The 17,500-nt window shown below is 45.5% G+C and overlaps 1 long non-coding RNA gene across 1 annotated transcript in view; it reads right to left on the reverse strand.

Moving 5' to 3' along the window:
- LOC308155606 overlaps positions 1–17,500 on the reverse strand; it is a 22,738-nt gene that overhangs the window by 1,405 nt on the left and 3,833 nt on the right. The window contains exon 2 of the long non-coding RNA XR_013937409.1: positions 12,047–12,166. This is a non-coding gene — a long non-coding RNA (uncharacterized lncRNA). The remainder of the gene's footprint in view (positions 1–12,046; positions 12,167–17,500) is intronic.

Below are 17,500 nucleotides of genomic sequence, written 5' to 3' on the forward strand. Positions count from 1 at the left end.
AATTTAAAATCATTTTTTCTCCAAACGTTCTCCTTTTGCAATCACTCTGGTGATAATAATAATAATAATAATAATATTTGCCTCATCTGTCCACAAGACCGTTTTCCAGATCTTTGCAGGCTTTTTAGGTACTTTTTAGGAAACTGTAACCTGACCATCCTTTTTGAGGATAACTAGTGATTTGCACTTTGCAGTGAAGCCTCTGTTGTTAGGCTGGTGATGTGTTCTACCGATGGTAGTCTCTGACACGTTCACGCCTACCTCCCGGTGAGTCTCCCTGATCTGTGGGACAGTTGTTTTGGATTTTTTTCTTAATTATGGCGAGCAGATGTTACAAACTGTTGGTTTTGGGTAGGTCTAAGGTTTTGGCTATGTTTCTGATAGATTTTGGGGATATTTCAGCCTCATAATGGCTTCCTTGTCCTTCATTCTCTTCGGTCCTCATGTTTACCACTAACAGACTTCAAAAGCAAACCCAAAGCCTAGAATAAATACTATACATTGACAGCTCTCTTATGCATGCACAAATTGTGTGACAGAGCACACCTGACTAACCAGTAACACCTGTCAAGCCAATTCTCCAATACTTTTTGGTGCCCTAAAATAAGGTGGAATGTATAACAGGGTTGTAATTTCTAAATAGTGATACCAATCTGAAACAAGAAAACATTTAATTAAAGCTGAGAATCTCTGATGGAATATAGAGTTAAAAGAAGACAAAATGCTTCCTCTTTCCAATACTTATGGAGGAGGCTGTATATATCCAGTACAAAAGTAGATTATTTTTCTAACTGCCCTGACTACTGACTGTAGTGTCAACTGTCGTAATAGTCTTATTGATGCAGCATGTCATATAGTTTCAAACAGATGTATGGTTCATGTAGTTGTCTGAGTAATGGCCCAAAATCTACATTTATCTCTTTTCCAGGTTATGAGTTTCAATCCACAGTTTGCAATATTCCTAATGGAACAGAGAAGGTTATGTTTGGGACAAGTCCAGTCTAAGTACCAGAATCCACATAAAACAAGGTCAGTTTTGAGAGGGAAAATAAAGGCCTTTTCAATTTGACATTTCAGTAATATCTTGGCCCTCCTCTGCAACCCCACCCCCTATTAGAGTTCAATGTGTTATACTTCACACATGTGATCCATAAATGAATACATAATACTGATCTGTATTTCAACGCTTTGGTCCCTCATGTTGGCCAAATAAAAAGCTTCATTCACATTGGCTTTAATGGGACAAAGACACATGCAGGAGTGTGTGCCAGGGCAGTCTGTGTGTGGCAGTACAGTGTGGTGTTCCTTGAAACACACAAGGCTGTATTCCCCTCCATGATTCCTCCTGCCAAAAGATCTGGCCTTACTGTTGTTCCCCCCGCAGAATAATTCAAAAATGAGGTTTATATGAGGTTTATGTAAAGTGTGTGTGACCTCAAAATGAGAGCCAACTCCTACTCATAAAAAGCTCAGGAAAAAAATCTGCTTCAGTTAAAATGATAATTGTGTTGTATTTCTTTTTCTTTTTTTTGGGTACCAAAACATTTTTTTTTTTTTTAAGTTGATCATTTAGTCAATTATTACCTGCAGATTTGTTTTTGTGTTTTTGTGTGTTATTGCTCTTGGTTAATGTTTTAGGAGGAGGTGCTATACCTGAATGCATTAGCTTGTGAGCAGTCCTACTATTTCTACTATTTTCATAATTGGAGCTCTGTCAGTTTTAGATTACTGGATAGTACCATTCTTAAATACTTCACATGTTCTTAGTAACTTAAAGGAAACATATGAAAAAGTAATTTTGAATGTTATATTTCATGATCTAAAATTAATAACGTAATTAAAATTACAAATGGCGACAAATGTGGGGACCAATATATTACTTCCTGTGAACTTGAGCTGACTCTTCTGTGGGGAAATGATTCTGGAAAATGCATCAATGACTGAGAGAAAATAAGGAACGGAGGGAGAGAAAAGGAGAGAGAGGTTGTACGTATCCCCAAAGGATAATGTAAATGACAGATGAATTTAAAACAATGTCTGATCCACTCTGGTTGCCCAATTCACTCTCCGATTTTCAGTCAAACCTACAGAATCCCCAGAGCTGTTTTGAAGGGGAGTGCGCAGGAAAGCAAACAATATTAATCCTCCAAAAAGTTCAAAATATCTTCCTGTCATAACAAAAGATCGGGCCCTTGTTCCGCGCAAAGTCTACAAAATGATATTAACTGCAGATGTGAGGGAAGATGGAGGCGTAAACACTCAGCCCAGTCGTTTCTAAATGTTTAAAAATGAGCCCTGATGCACAAGGGCTGTGGGTATTTGCCCAGCTGTTGGGTAAATAAGCAGAGAGAGATTCAAAGGCTGGATAACCAACACCAGTGCCCATCAAACCAAACAGATCAGAGACTTTAGTAATCTGCTCCATTGTAAAGTAGGACAGCACTGACTCCAATTAGCCTGGCTATGGATTCACTGGGTTACCAGGCAGTGGGGGTCGGTAGGGGATCACTGTCCCACACAGTGAGACTCTGCTCTCAATTCACAGTTTTTTGTTCCCTTTGAACCACTGTTCAACGTGCATCTGTCAGATTGGTTGGTGAAATACCTGCTGCATTCATGAGGATAGGGAATGTTTCTTGAATAGTACCACACCTGAATAACTTTTGCTTTGTTGCTGTAAACAAAAGTAGGCAGTACAATCTACAATACATCTACACGTGGAATCTGATGTTGGATACCACTTTTTCCTGAACAAAATGGATGTTGTTGGCCTTTGAAAACGTGTAATTTATTGGCCCCTTGTGCTGTAGTAGCTACACTGACCCTGAATCAGCTAAACACAAGACAATACATTTCTCTTCAGAATCAAACCATGTGAGTTCATCTGATTTAATCAGCCAGTTCCATTCTAAACAATGATGTCAGATGTGTGCCATGTACCTGGTTACATAACGGAGCACCCTGCGTCGTCGTGGCTCATGATACTACACTTGGCAGGATGTCAGGGAGCAGATGAATGGCTGGTCTCTCAGTTACATTTGGAGCGGAAATGCGTTGACGCGCGGAAACAGGCGGTATTGGTGGGATAGTTCTGGAAATATATGGATCTGCCAACAGACCACAACTAGGTTCAGACCCAGTAGAAATGTTTTCACTGCCATTCAGCTCATTGGCTTTAAGTTCTGTGTTGGAGTGGAGGCGGCGAGGTTTCACAAAGCGCTAATTAAAGCGAGGTGCAATATGTGAACTGCCATTCATCACGACAGAGGGGGAGAGGCGATGCTCCAGACTGTGCCAACAGCGGCGTCTAATTCTTCATCTCCAGTTATTTGCTCGGGCTCGCTCACCTTAGTTTGTTTTGTCAAGGTATGGCCAATTCTTTAACCTACTCTCATACTTCCTCGTTTAATCCAGAAACGTTTATTGTACCAATACCATTTTTAAAGTTATTATGCAATTAAAATCGTGTTTCGCTGCTGGAAACTTCAAAGGACAGGCCGTTTCCTAAGACATCGTTTGCCGCTGATGTAATAATTTCCCTGGGATATTTAAAATAAACACATTAGGCCCGAAAGAATTCAAAACTTGTCTCCGACTATAATGCCCCGGCCCTTTGATTGGCGTGAGGCGTGGAACGCTGCTTTTTAGTGGAAACCTATGGTCGTCTCTAAGAGCCTACGCTTCCAAGCTCCCATGCAGTGTAAATTATAGGATAATAGGGTGCAGGCGATTGCAGACTCTGTTTATTCAATCCATTTCTTCACACAAGTTCCCATTGGCTTTTTCCTTCCCCCTGCCTGTGTGTGTGGTGGTCCTCTGATCCTGCTGACCCTAGCCATGTGTTTTCACTTTCTCCTCTGATCTCGGCTCCGCGACCAGCGGGGAACCAAATACAAATTGAATAGTAACCATTCACAGGCCACCCTTTTCATACCGCCGTCAGGCCCGCTCTGTATCCCCCAGGAGGGGCTGAAAGATAGATAGATGTTCAGGATTTCGCCACAGACCTGCACACACTCCTTTCTTGCCCTGAAGTGTGGTCCGTTATTATTGCGAAGGGTTTTGTAGGCCTATTCTCCCGCTGCCAGAGAGATTCGGTTTATTGGAGGCGGTAGAATACATTTGATAGCCTTTAAATCCATATCACACTATTGCGCCCCTCAAAGAATAACATGGCCGCAAAACATAGGCCACCAATATAAAAATGCCTTAGCGTTAACTTGACTTTCAGGCGTTTATAAAGGCGTCTACGGGGAACGAAAGTGACCAAGCTCAGCCTAGAGAAAACACCAATGAGAGAACTGAATGGCTGGTGTTTGGCTGGTGTGCTTTTTATTATTTCAGTTAAGGTGAAGTTTTCATTAGGCCCATAAGCCCCCCTTTTGAAAGCTAGCCCTTATTCTATGAAACTCACTGGACAGCAGCCGTTTGCTAGTGGCAGGCTATGTTTGTTCAGCTTTTATTGGAAGATGTGGTTTGAAGAAGTTAAAAAGAACCCTTTTGTTGTTTTTGGGCTTCTTGTTTTCACTGGAGTTCGTCCACGTGCGGTGTTCGTTCCCCACGCTGAAGAGAGAAAAAAACGAATCCATAACTCATCTAAAGAGAGGACAAACTTTCAATTGACTCCATGAATAATCTACTTAAGACAGATAAGATGAACTACAAGTAGGGAGAAAACAGTGAGCTGCATTGTTTTGTGAAGGGTGTAATCATCAAGATTGTGGACTGCTTCAGCCTGCCTCCTGGCCTTTAGAAATAACTGTTGTATCATAAGATAGACACTGATCACTGCTGCTGCTATGATAACCATCATCAAACATATGCACAGATAATATTAGATCTATAGGCTATTGATTTAGTTTTGCTCCCTAAAACCATATAGGTAGAATACAATGTCAGACCGTTACTCTATGTTGGTTGTGTGTAGGGAATTAGGCTTACCGTACTTATCTGAAGGATAAGAGAGTAATGTATTTTTATTTATTTTTAAAATGTCCTCACTATGAATCCTTCTTGGAATCTCTTTATTGGTGTAAAAACACATTCATCACCTGTTTCGCATTAAAGTTTCACGCATTTTTCCCCTCTTCTTTTTCCCCCTTAAATGATTCTTGTAAACTTTGCTTCGTTTACTTAGCCTGGCTTTCATTGCGGCCGTTTTGCACGGTTTACCTTTGTTTAGTTTATTAACCCAGGGGGTTACTTAACCTAAACATCCCCGTCCAATACTTTGGCTTTGGGTTTCAGCGTTTTTAACAAAATTCTTTTTCTTATGTCGTTGAAAGTGACGGGGGGTGAGGGTGTCAGAGTTTATGGTCCGCATTTACAAACCGTTACGGTTGTCAACTGGGAATAACAAATGGAATAAGTGACATGTTAATCAAAGAAACATTTGTGAAACATTCTGTGTATTTGAAACTTCAACAAATATTCAGTCACAACTTATGTGACACAAGGATACCACACATAGTGCACAGATATGTCATCTTGAATCTAAAGCTAATGGCAGCTCACGAAAATTGGAACATAACTGTTTGTATTTATTATTCCATTCCAATTCCATTTCTGTTTCATTCTCAGCAAGACAGACAATAGGGTTAGTATAAGTGTAACTATTTGGTTGCATGTTTGAGTATTTGCAATAAACATTCTATGAAATAAAATGACATTTCAAAAAAGAAAGCCAGACATATATCTCTCCTTTTCTTTTTCTCAATTACTATCGTCTCAAATATCAATATTATTCACCTTTACCTCCCATATAACTCCCATATGATCTATTTCTACAGGCCGAGCCTGGAATCCTCGGAGGACTTTGCTTAGACAAATAAAGGCTTAAAGCTGCATTACAGAGAAGGCATGGGGAGTAGGCAAAGATAACATGTGCTTGCACTGGGAGTCAAGTGAGATCGTCCTCATTTACAAACCCAAAATATCCCGAAATAAGGAATAACTGCACTGTTGGTGCCTGGCGTTTGGTTCCCATGCTCCGACATTGTCTCCCTCTTCCAGCTGCAGCAGGGGAGATGGGGGAGGCACACTCATGGGTGGTCCGCCCCACATGGTCTCGCACTCTGCGGTTTGTGCCCTACATCTGATAGCAGTGGCTTTCAGCTGGGGCTGCGCAACCTTTAATTTTGTACCATGACAAAACAACCATCCACTGATGATTTAGATGTCGGCTGAAACTTCAGTGTCACCTGTCCAGGCCTACACTGTTACATGTCATAGGTTGGGTCTGAGATGAATCCTCTCAAACAGGGATGTTATTTTAAACTCCTCTGTGGTTTAGGCTGACACGGAGCAACCTTTTCTGATGACACCCTAACCCTACCATTTAGATACTGGCCTTTAGTAGACACCCATCATTGGCATCTGCTCTCATCCAGTGCACACCAAAGTGAGTGCTTGTTGTCCATGATAAACATTGTTCCACTGAAGACATTTTGTTCACATGCTCGCACAGTTTGCTTGTAAGAACCCCCCCCCCCACGGCCCATATCGCCTATAGGCATGATCACAGCTCAATATCGCACAACCAGAAGGTTTTTAGAAGGTTAGAACAGATTCTACATCATTATTCCAAAAGTGACGGAACCAACAGTCAAGTCAATAATGTGAAGGGCTGGTGGATCACTCATGTTTAAGTGGAGTTATCCTCCGACACAGCCTACTTAAACTTAAGAGGTTAACTTAAAGTGACCACAACTGATTGAGTCTCATACCGTAGCAGTGTAATCTGCAGAAGCCCTGGAACACAAATTAGCTTCATAATAAAATTTGATGGGAATCATCTAGAGGGCAGAAACAGACAGAAGGTTTGGGGGGCTGAGCCTTCGAGTGTGGTCCTCTCTGCGCACTATAGACTACAGCGCCTTTCATCCTTAACAAAGTTCTCTTTAGCAGAGAAGGCCAGGAGCAATCATCCCTTTTCCCCCAGCCACACTACGTACAAAGACGAGGTGAGTGGCAACGGCAGTGCAAATGGTGCTGAAGAAAATGGGAACTTACCAAGCGACAAACCTAACCTGAAAACCACCCAAATCACGCAGATCATGTTAGTTTAAAGTTGATAAAAAATGATCCCAAAACAATTATTTCCCCCCATAGAAATAAAACTCGACACAAAATAATGTAATGATGTATGTTCTTTAACTCTGGTTAAATAATCTCACTTCTGGACTCAGAATGCATGTTTTCAATGTAACCAGCTCCGTCTTCTAAATGGAGAAAGGAAAACAATTTGACTGTAATTCATAACAGTCATCAGCAGGACTCGAATCAATCTCAGACTTTCTCTATTATTTTATTTTTTACTGTTTATTCTTCTTCCCTCTCTCCCTAACACACACCACCGCACAGACCCACAGACCCACACAGACAGACACGCACGCAGGCACGCACACACGCACGCACACACACACGCACGTAGTGGAGAAACTTACCAACACCAAGCACATAGACCAGCTAGATCAATCAAGTCAATGTATTAATTATAGCCTCCATTCATCGTGTTCACAAATAGGAATTCCCATGCCTTCTTAATGTTACGGTTTCTACTGTAGTCTTTCTGCGAGAGAAAATGCTGCTCTTCAAAGCGAAAGGGCCTAATTAAAAGGACATGCTGAGAGGGCTTATTTAGCACATGAATAATGACAAAGCAGCCCAAACAGACAGAACATTAAGCCTTACACTTGTTGACAGGCTAATACATATTTGTCATCTTTTGAAAGATGCGTTGCTAGCATGAGTGTGGCACATTCACCCCACGGTCCCATACTGTTTGGATTAAGCCTCGGTCACATGGCTTTTGTTTCATAAGCTGACGATTCTATTTCCCTGACTCACTAGGGCTGTGTTGTTGTGTGTCTGCCATCCTGGTTGGGCACTCTGCCTCCTCGCCTGTCACCTCGTCTCAGACAGGCCAGTCAGTCAGGAGAAGAAGGAGAAGGCGGGGGGGCTCTGGGGGACAAGCGGGTGGTGTCTCTGCTGTAACGGTGTGGGCCCCTGGTTTTACAAGTGCGCTCTGATAGTGGTAATGACACGGTCCTTGTCTGTACCCTCCGCCGTCCAGACACCGCAAAGCGAGCTTCCGAGGGTACACAAACACAATTGACTTTTCGGTTTTAGCCACCGCGAGCTTCTACTTCAAGTTTAAGTGTTTCGGCGGTGAGTTTCATGGGGAAAAATAGTGAAATGGGTCATTTTCTGTGTTTTTTTCGGTCATTTTCAGCTTGTGTTTCAGTGGGCAGTGTAATGGGGTGTGTTCCTGGGCTGTGGTGTACAGTGTTTGTTTTCGGTCTTACTGATGTTCATTCTCTAGGTGAAGAGGGCGTTAAGCGGCGGTGGCCCTTTTCCCTGTTGTTAGCTCTAGTGGGGAGCCGTCTTCAGAAGGGGAGGGGTCAGTTCACCATTCACTCTAAGAACGTCTATCTGTTCAAGGGAGACTGAGAGACAGGGAAAAGGCAAGGCCGTTAGTAAGCCTGTGTGTGTGTGTGTGTGTGTGTGTGTGGGTGTGGCGTGTGTGTGTGTGTGTGTTTGTGTGTGTGTGCGTGTGTGTGTGTGTGCACTTGCCCGTGTGTGTGTGTGTGCACTTGCCCGTGTGTGTGTGTGTGTGTGTGTGTGTCAAAGAAAGCATTGTGGGTATGTGGGTATGTGTGTGTGTGTGTGTATGTATGTGTGTGTGTGTGTGTGTGTGTGTGTGTGTGTATGTGTGTGTGTGTGTGTGTGTGTGTGTGTGGGTGTGCGTGATTTCAAAGAAAGGTAAATGAAACCTAAGACTTCAGCAAAGCTGACAAAACATACCAAGCCCAGGTGGTTAATGGGCCAGGAGAAATGACCAGTTGACCAGCACTATAGAGGAGCCATTCTGGGGTGCCCTGCTCTCCTGGCCCTCCCCATCTGCTAGATATTACACCCAGATCTTCTGTTTGTCCAACACGTGTTATGGATGGGTGGTCTTGAGATAACACAACACAAGTGTCACTAAATTACTCTGGGGTGTTTTTCTCTTTTTTTTCCCGCCCTCTTTTTTGCACAAGAATAGCATCTTGAGCCTGGAGCATGTCTTAACCATCTCACTCTTCTCTGTCTTGTCCACAGGAACTCCCACATACATTATATTGTGAAGTCATAATTCAGAACTCCCCAACATGATCGTTATTGGTAGATTATGTCATTGGCTACCACCGCTGTGCGGGGAGAATTGTGGGCCATCATAAACACCACCACAATCCAACTCAGTTCACATGGCCAATTCCTCAGTTACAAACCCCTTATACCGCACACAAACAATTTCAGCACACAAAAAAAATATGCATTACAAAAACGTTATGCTCTTGTTTTCTGGAAACACATTGACAATGGCAAGGACTTATGCCATATTTTCACTTGGGCATGTTTTAAAGCTCATGGTTAGGGAGCCAGGGAAGGGGTCAGGGTTTTGGGGGCGGAGGGGTTGAGGGTCATGGTAGTGTGTGTGGTTCTGATGAAGTTCCATTAGGGATCGGAGGGGGGGTTGGACAGACGCAGGGATCATCCGCCGTAATTTACAAGAGGCTAATCGCTGCAGATTCCTTTTGACTAGAGAGATTACACACACAGATTGGGGGCTGGACAATAGGGATTTGCCAGGCAATGTCTCCACGGTGGACCTCGGACAAAGAGAGTGAATCAGACCATAGGAGTGAGGAGTGATGGGGAGGGAGGGGGGAGGGGGTGTGACACAGGGTAAGGGGTACCACCTTTGGGACAACATGATGGTGGTGGTGGTGGTGGTGATGGGGGGGGGGTCAGGGACCCTCGAAGACAAAGCTCAGGCTCAACCCACGGGTCAGCTATGACAGCCACGGCCATTGTGACCAGCCATAATGGGAGCAGAGTGATGCGTTTGACTTGAAAAGGGGCCTATTTGAAATGGAAGATGTTCGACATGAGTAAAGATAAGAGCTGGGTCGGGATAGCGGGGTGGGAGGGTGGTGGTGGGGGTTTAAGAGGACCTCTAACCCTGCAGAACAAGACAGGGACCCGTTGGATCCATCAGCAACACTGCAGCTATTTGTCTAAGGAGATGGCCAGGTCTGTGTGTAGAGGCGACACGCGAGACAGCAACACCGTCTTTTGCTGATGTTTCTGTTTCTGTCCTACGTGGTCTTACTTCCATGTGTCCTTATTAAAGTAAAGATACGTATCTGTTTGAGAAAAGACATTTGACACAGAGGGGATAATGTCCTGAGCCCTCGTCCCCCACTTGGGTTTCCCACCTCGTCCTCTCTGCGAGTACCATGTTCGGAAAACCCAAGTGGGAAAAAGCTCGGAAAGGACTTAGGTCTCAATCCGTCAACCGCATGGAAAGCTCATCACTCAACGAGACAGGCCTAGCTTTCGCGGTTTCAATGATATAGATGACTTTCACAGGGACAAAATTATCACGTGCCAAAAGAAGCAATATTCCTACATGTGAACATACTGGTTGAATGAAAGACGGCTCCAAAGGGCTTGCCTTGGTGGTCTAATTAATGTACATTACATTTACAGACCCCACTATAATAAAAACCAGTTATGATTTTGAGGCCTGCCATGATTGTCCATTTCAGATTTGCCCGCAAAACCACTCAAACATTTAACTTCCTTCTCCATATGTCACTTTTTTGTTGATTCTATCCCTCCCTATTAATGCTTATAGAAAAATGACTTGCATAGACACTGTGCAATCAACCTGAATCGCCAACCGGAGCAGAATTAAGAGGGAAGATCAGACTCAGCAGGGAGCATTTCGAGGATGGTGAAGTCCAGAGTGTGTGTGTGTTCGGGGAGGGGCGGGAGATGCCCCCAACTTCAACATATTGCAATCACATGACCAAGTAGACATCCTTTGATTGGAGCACAAGTGTCAGGCCAATAGAGATTAAGGCTGGGTCTTTTCCGCCGCGTACACACTTGAAGGACAATGATGCAACTGCCGGATCACAGCGGTAGATGGCGGGTTGGGTTTGATCCCGCGAGCCATCACACATCATTGAGTTCTATGTGGAGAGAGAGAGAGACTCTCTATAGATCACTCCTGTTAGCCGCTGATTGTTTTCTCCTCTTTCCAGTCCTCTCATCCGTCTCTTTCACATTAAGCGTCGGCCGTAGGAGACGTTTGATACCGTGGCTTTTTGTTGTGCCAAAACATCTCTCGGTTTCCACGCAACATCTTGAACAAGTCTGAGAGAACTGACGTTTTTTTTCCCCCCTCTTCACGCTAAAGAATCATTTCCCTGCCGTGGGACCACCAAAGATGTGAGCTTAAAAAAAAAGTTCCTCAAATCAATTACGATCTCTCGCTCCGAGACGAAGGATCCGAGTACTCGTCACTGATGAGTTTCTCTCACTGTCTCACATCCACTGTGGAAAGTACAAAAGGTCTTAACATGTGGGTTTATTTGTGTGTGTGTGTGTGTGTGTGTGTGTGTGTGTGTGTGTGTGTGTGTGTGTGTGTGTGTGTGTGTGTGTTTCTGTGTGTGTTTGGCTTAGCAAACAAACACAATCAACATATTTGATCCTATCTAAAGCGTCTAGTTTATAGAGAGAACTAAATAACTCAATCAAATATAGCTTGTCTGTGTATCTAACATTTGATTAAATACCGGTCAAAACCATTTAAGGGAATCTGGAGCTGACGCATTCTAAGGATAATCTGCCAGTTGAGATTTAGAGCGAAACAATCTGAGGCGGAGATATCCCACGTGAGGCCGCAGTGCCCCAGGACCTTCTCAGTGCGAAGAAAACATCCATCACATCTAATTCTTTCAGTTTTGGAGTGAAGAGAAAAAGATGGATTTAGAAACCCAAGCAGGAGCGAGACGGTAGAACTGGAAGACGGGGATAGTCGGGGGGTCACGACTGTGGTGCCTTGAATTAACAGCTGAAGTTTCTTTTGAAAGCCCTACGCATATAAAAGCCTGCCATCAACACGTATAATCTCTTAGCTGAGCCCATTGAAAGCTGGGTCCCGGGGGTTAATTCACCCATCGCTCCGCGTTTGAATCAACTCCCGACTCACATTGAGATGAAAGCCGCGGAGTCCCGGGACCAAGCCCGGGCTCTGAGGCCCGCTGAGCCCTGTGGACTGGAGCGGATTATTGCATGTTCGTCTGGTCGGACCTCCATCGGGACAGGGAAACTGAAAAGAAAAACAATAATTAGAGATAATTGCTTGTGTCCAAACACGAGCGTTAAAGCCCTCCTCCCTCCCCCCGGCTCCTTTCGTACTATGTGAGGTGGAATGAAAAGGACACCCCCTGTTTTGACAGCTGGGCAGGCGGACATAATTTGTGACAGCTGAACTGAAACGTCTTTAACCACGAAGAGAGAGAGAGACGAAGAGAAGAGAGATACATAGAAGAGGAGAGGGGAGGGGAGAGGAGAGTGAGAGATATTCAGCTCACAGGAACAGGAGAGCTGTCCACAGAGAGAGCGAGATAAAAGAGGGAGATGGAAAAAAACGAGATGTCAGTGCTCTGTGAAGGGGAGGGGTTTGTGTAGGGAGGGGAGGGGAGGTGAAGGGGGGAAAGGTAGGACGCGCATCATAAACTAGGAGAGTGGGGATCTGAAACCATCCGCAGAAACGCCGGACTAGAGACAGCTCTACATCAAACGCACGCCATCGGGAAAAGAGCGAAACATTTAAGGATAGAGAGCGCCGCTGAACATGGTGTCATGCCAGGTTTGACGCATTGGGTTAATTTGCTGCTCCCTGGTGGTGACCCCTGAACTCTGGGGTCACGGGGTCAAATCGAACTCAGAATGAGGCAGCTAAAATCATGTCAGTCTGAGGAGCTGGGTCAGGGGTCGCCCTTGGGATTCTCAGTATATAGGCCAAAACAAGGACCATATGTGAACGGATACACATTTGAAACAAAAATAACTCCTGATTTTCCACCCTCACTTCAAACTACCCTGCCTCCCTCCCCTTCTCCTCCCTACCCTGCCCCCCCCCCCATGTCTCGACCCACCACACAGATATTCTGCTCTAATTCAATAAAGTCATAAATACCCCTGTAACAGCAAATTGATATAACGTTGCCTGCATGCCTTTTAAATTGACAGTGACAGAAGTTTTCCCGGAGGGAAAATATTAATACAAACACAGGATTACTTTTTGAAAATACCCCCTTCCCAAAATCTCCTGTGTTTTCTTTTCTTCTCAGTACCAATTTCTGTTAGTGTGAAATGTTATCCTTACTGTTGTATTTACAGGGAGGGAGGTATGGAAACTGTGGACATCACTGTGCTAGGTTTAAGCAATAATGCCCTTGAGGTCGCGATTTACCATCAATATTGTCACAGGTAGTGGAGTTGTTAGGCACGACGCACAGTAACAATATTGATGATAAATCAGGGCGGTATTCCATCAACGTCGCTAAAGGAAAATCTCGCAAGATTGATCTAAATAAGCCTGGATTTTTTTTTACAAGTCTCGCAACATTGCTGGAATACCCCTGAGGCCTCTAGGGCATTACTGCTTCTATACAACGGTTAGACAACAAAATCCAAGAAAACAATGCTTAACAATGCAATGCAAAGTACCGGTATTTATTTTATTATAGATTGTGGTGGTTTCTACCCTGCACTGAGAAATATAGTTCCCAAAACTATGAATGTTGTCAAAGGAACGTGATACATCAATCTACTGGGGCATAGGTATATCATAATAGGTGATTTAACCATGACATTATCGTTATTAAATCATGGCTTCCAACGCCTCTTGGAAAAGCTTAAAAAACTTGATGCATCCAAAGCAACAGGACATGATAATAGTATTAATAATATCCTTGGCAGGTTTCTGAAGGATGCTGCAGAAATTATTTCTCCATGTGAAGCCCACATGGTTAATATATCTATTGAAACAGGTTCATTTCCTAGTGAAATTAAGATGAATGAATGAATGAATGAATGGTCTTTATTGTCATTAATACAGTACAGGTACCATACAACGAAAAGTAGGAGGGGGGGCTCCCCTGGTGCTTGGAAAAAAATGATGATCTTCTCGGCCGATCTCACGACTCTCTGTAGCGCTTTCCTCTCTGCGGCTGTGCAGCTGGAGAACCACACGCAGATGCAGTAGGTGAGGATGCTCTCCACTGTGCAGCGGTAGAAGGTCACAAGCAGCTCCTGTCTGAGGTGGTATTTCCTGAGGACTCTCAGGAAGTAGAGCCGCTGTTGTGCCTTCTTGATGGCTGCTGTGTTGGTCCTCCAGGACAGGTCATCCTGTATGTGCACCCCCAGGAATCGGAGAGTTGAGACTCTCTCCACGCTCCCTCCATCGACGAGCAGGGGCTGGACCTCAGATTTTTTCCTCCTGAAGTCCACGATGATTTCCTGGGTCTTTAGCTGGTTTAGCAGCAGGTTGTTAACCTTGCACAGCTTGCCCAGCTGCTCCACCTCATCCCTGTACGCCGCCTCGTCCCCCCCCCGAGATGCAGCCCACCACGGTGGTGTCGTCTGCAAACTTTATGATGGAGTTGCTGGGGTGGACGGGGGTGAAGTCGTAGGTGTAGAGGTTGTAGAGGATGGGGCTCAGCACGCAGCCCTGGGGGGACCCGGTGCTGAGTCTGAGGGCTGTGGAGGTGTGGGAGCCCACCCGCACTCTCTGGGGGCGGTCAGACAGGAAGTCCTTAGTTTGGTCTAGGTCTAGTAGTTTGGTCACTAGCCTGTCTGGAAGGATAGTGTTGAAAGCAGAGCTGAAGTCCACAAAGAGCAGTCTCGCGTAGCTGTTCCCCCTCTCCAGGTGGGATAGAGTGGAGTGGAGAGTCGTCGCAATGGCGTCCTCTGTGGACCTGTGGGCTCTGTAGGCGAACTGGTATGGATCCAGGTTGGGCGGGAGGCATGTGACTATGTGGGCCCGGACCAGTTTCTCGAAGCACTTCATGATGATTGGTGTGAGTGCCACCGGGCGGTAGTCGTTTAGGCAGCTCACCGTGCTTTTCTTCGGGACTGGGATGATTGTTGAGGTTTTCAGGCAGGGTGGGATGGTGGCCTGGGACAGGGACTGGTTGAAGATGTTGGTGAAAACCCCGGCCAGCTGGTCGGCGCAGTCCCTCGGCACCCGTCCCAGGACGCCGTCCGGCCCTGAGGCTTTTCTGGGGTCCACCGCCTTCAGCACGCGTCTCACTTCATGCTCTGTGAGGGTGAGGCTGCTGAGAGCTGGAGAGAGTGGTGTTTGTGTTGTGGTTACCTCCATTCGCCCCTCGTCGAACCGGGCGTAGAAGGAGTTCAGCTCTTCCGCCAGCAGGGGGTCGCCCTCAGCGGCTGTGAGCCTGTTGGCTCTGAAGTTTGTCATGTGCTGAACCCCCTGCCACACCCGCCTGGAGTCGTTGCTCAGGAAGCATTCCTCAATCTTCTCTCTGTGGTCTGCCTTGGCCTCCCGGATGCCACGGTTTAGGTTAGCCCTGGTGGTGTTGTACAGCAGTTTGTCCTTCACTGAGAAGGCGTTGTTCCTCTCCTTGAGCAGTTGTCGGACCTTCTCAGTCATCCATGGCTTCGTGTTGGGGTAGACCCGGACATGTTTGTCCACGGTGGCTGAATTGGTGCAGTTCACTATGTGGTTCAGAACCGACGACGTGAACTGTTCCAGGTCCTCATGCTCATATTCCTGCCATGAGGTGTCATTCAGGCAGATCTGCAGTGAAGCGGACCCTCCTGGCCAGGTTCTGACAGTCTTAGTGGTGATGGGAGCACTTTTCCTCATGGGAGTGTAGGCTGGGATCAGGAGGATGGACACGTGGTCAGACATGCCTAGATGAGCTAGCGGTCTGGCTTTGTAGGCAAGCTTGATGTTGGTGTATACTTTGTCCAGTGTGTTATCTCCTCTTGCACATTTAACATGCTGATAAAACTTGGGTAGTACTACCTTCAGGTCAGCATGATTAAAGTCCCCCGCTATTATGTGTACTGCCTGGGGATCTGTACTCTGTTCACCACTGATGACGTCATGTAGCCGGGCTAATGCTAAGCTAGCACCCCCGCTTGGTGCGATGTAAACAGCTGTTATGTACACTGCGTTGAATTCCCTCGGGAGGTATGTGGGTCGGCATTTAACAGTCAAGTATTCCAGGTCTGGGGAGCAGTGGCTACTTACAGTTTTTGTGTTTAAGCACCAGCTGTCCTTCGTAGATATGACCAAGCCGCCCCGGCGAGTTTTCTCGCTAAGCAATGTCCTGTCCGCCCGGTGTAAAGAGCGGCCTTGCAACGCGACAGCAGAGTCAATAATGGAAGCGCTGAGCCAGGTTTCTGTGAGAATAATCACACAGCTATCCCCCACGGTGTTGTTGGTAGCTACCTGCAGTCTCAGTTCGTCCATCTTGTTAGCTAGGGATCTTACGTTAGAGAGGAATATACTCGGCAAAGCTGGCTTGTCCGGGCACATTCTCAGCCTAGCTAGCAGGCCTCCCCTGCAGCCCCGTCGTTGCTTGCGGTCCCTACGCCGACGTTTGCGTCTCAGGGTCGGGACTGTGTACCATACTTCTCCCGGTGATCGGGCGATATCGTGAGGAATCCTTTGTTGTTTCAGGAACTCCGCTGTTACTGTCTTCTCGTTTTGCGCACCAACTTCTAGTAAGTCTAGCCTGCTGTAGGTACTATTTACACAACAGTTCCCTGTAAGTACTGAAATAAAAATGTACATACAAATGTACTTAAAAACCCTAAAAACCACCAACGTCGGGAGCTCTCCCAGCCTCGCGTGTGAACGCGACGCCATCTTGGAAAAAGGAAACAAATTATTTTCTATTTGAAAAAGGAAACAAACTAGATCAGGGAAATTATAGGCCGGTTTCTATTTTGAGTGTTTTATCAAAAGTAATGGAAAGGATTTTGTATGAGCAGATAGGTAAGTACATCACCACTCTGATGTTTCAGTTCCAGTCAGGCTTCAGGAAGTCCCACTCCACAGACACTTGTCTGTTGTTTCTCACAGACTACATCAGGAGAGAGGTAGACGAGGGGAAATGCTGTGGAATGGGTGATGTTGGACCTACAGTACAGAAAGCATTTGATACAGTGGATCACAACATCTTATCAATGAAGCTCAAAGCGTTGGGCTTCAATGAGGCAGCTTTAAAATGGGTTAGCTCTTATCTCGAAGGTAATGTTAATGGAGTTCTCTTCAACCCAAAGACAGTGGATTGTGGTGTCCCACAGGGTAGCGTACTGGGCCCACTAGTCTTCCTTCTCTACATCAATGACCTTAAAGCTGCTTGCTCATGTGACCTCTTCCTCTACGCTGACGACTCTGCCCTACTTGTTTCCCACAAAGAAAAAAATGTGGTAGAACAAAGATTGACGGCAGAACTTCAGAAAGTCCGTGACTGGTTAGGGGATAACAAGCTGTCCCTACACATAGGGAAAACTGAGTCAATCATGTTTGGGTCAAAGGCGAGACTAAAGCCCAATGCACACGGCGTGCGATTTTGACGCACGGCAACATTCGATTCTCGATTCACACCACCGAAGTGAG

This window comes from Nansenia antarctica, assembly GCF_963989245.1.
Source record: "Nansenia antarctica genome assembly, chromosome: 4".
Classification (NCBI taxonomy): domain Eukaryota; kingdom Metazoa; phylum Chordata; class Actinopteri; order Argentiniformes; family Microstomatidae; genus Nansenia; species Nansenia antarctica.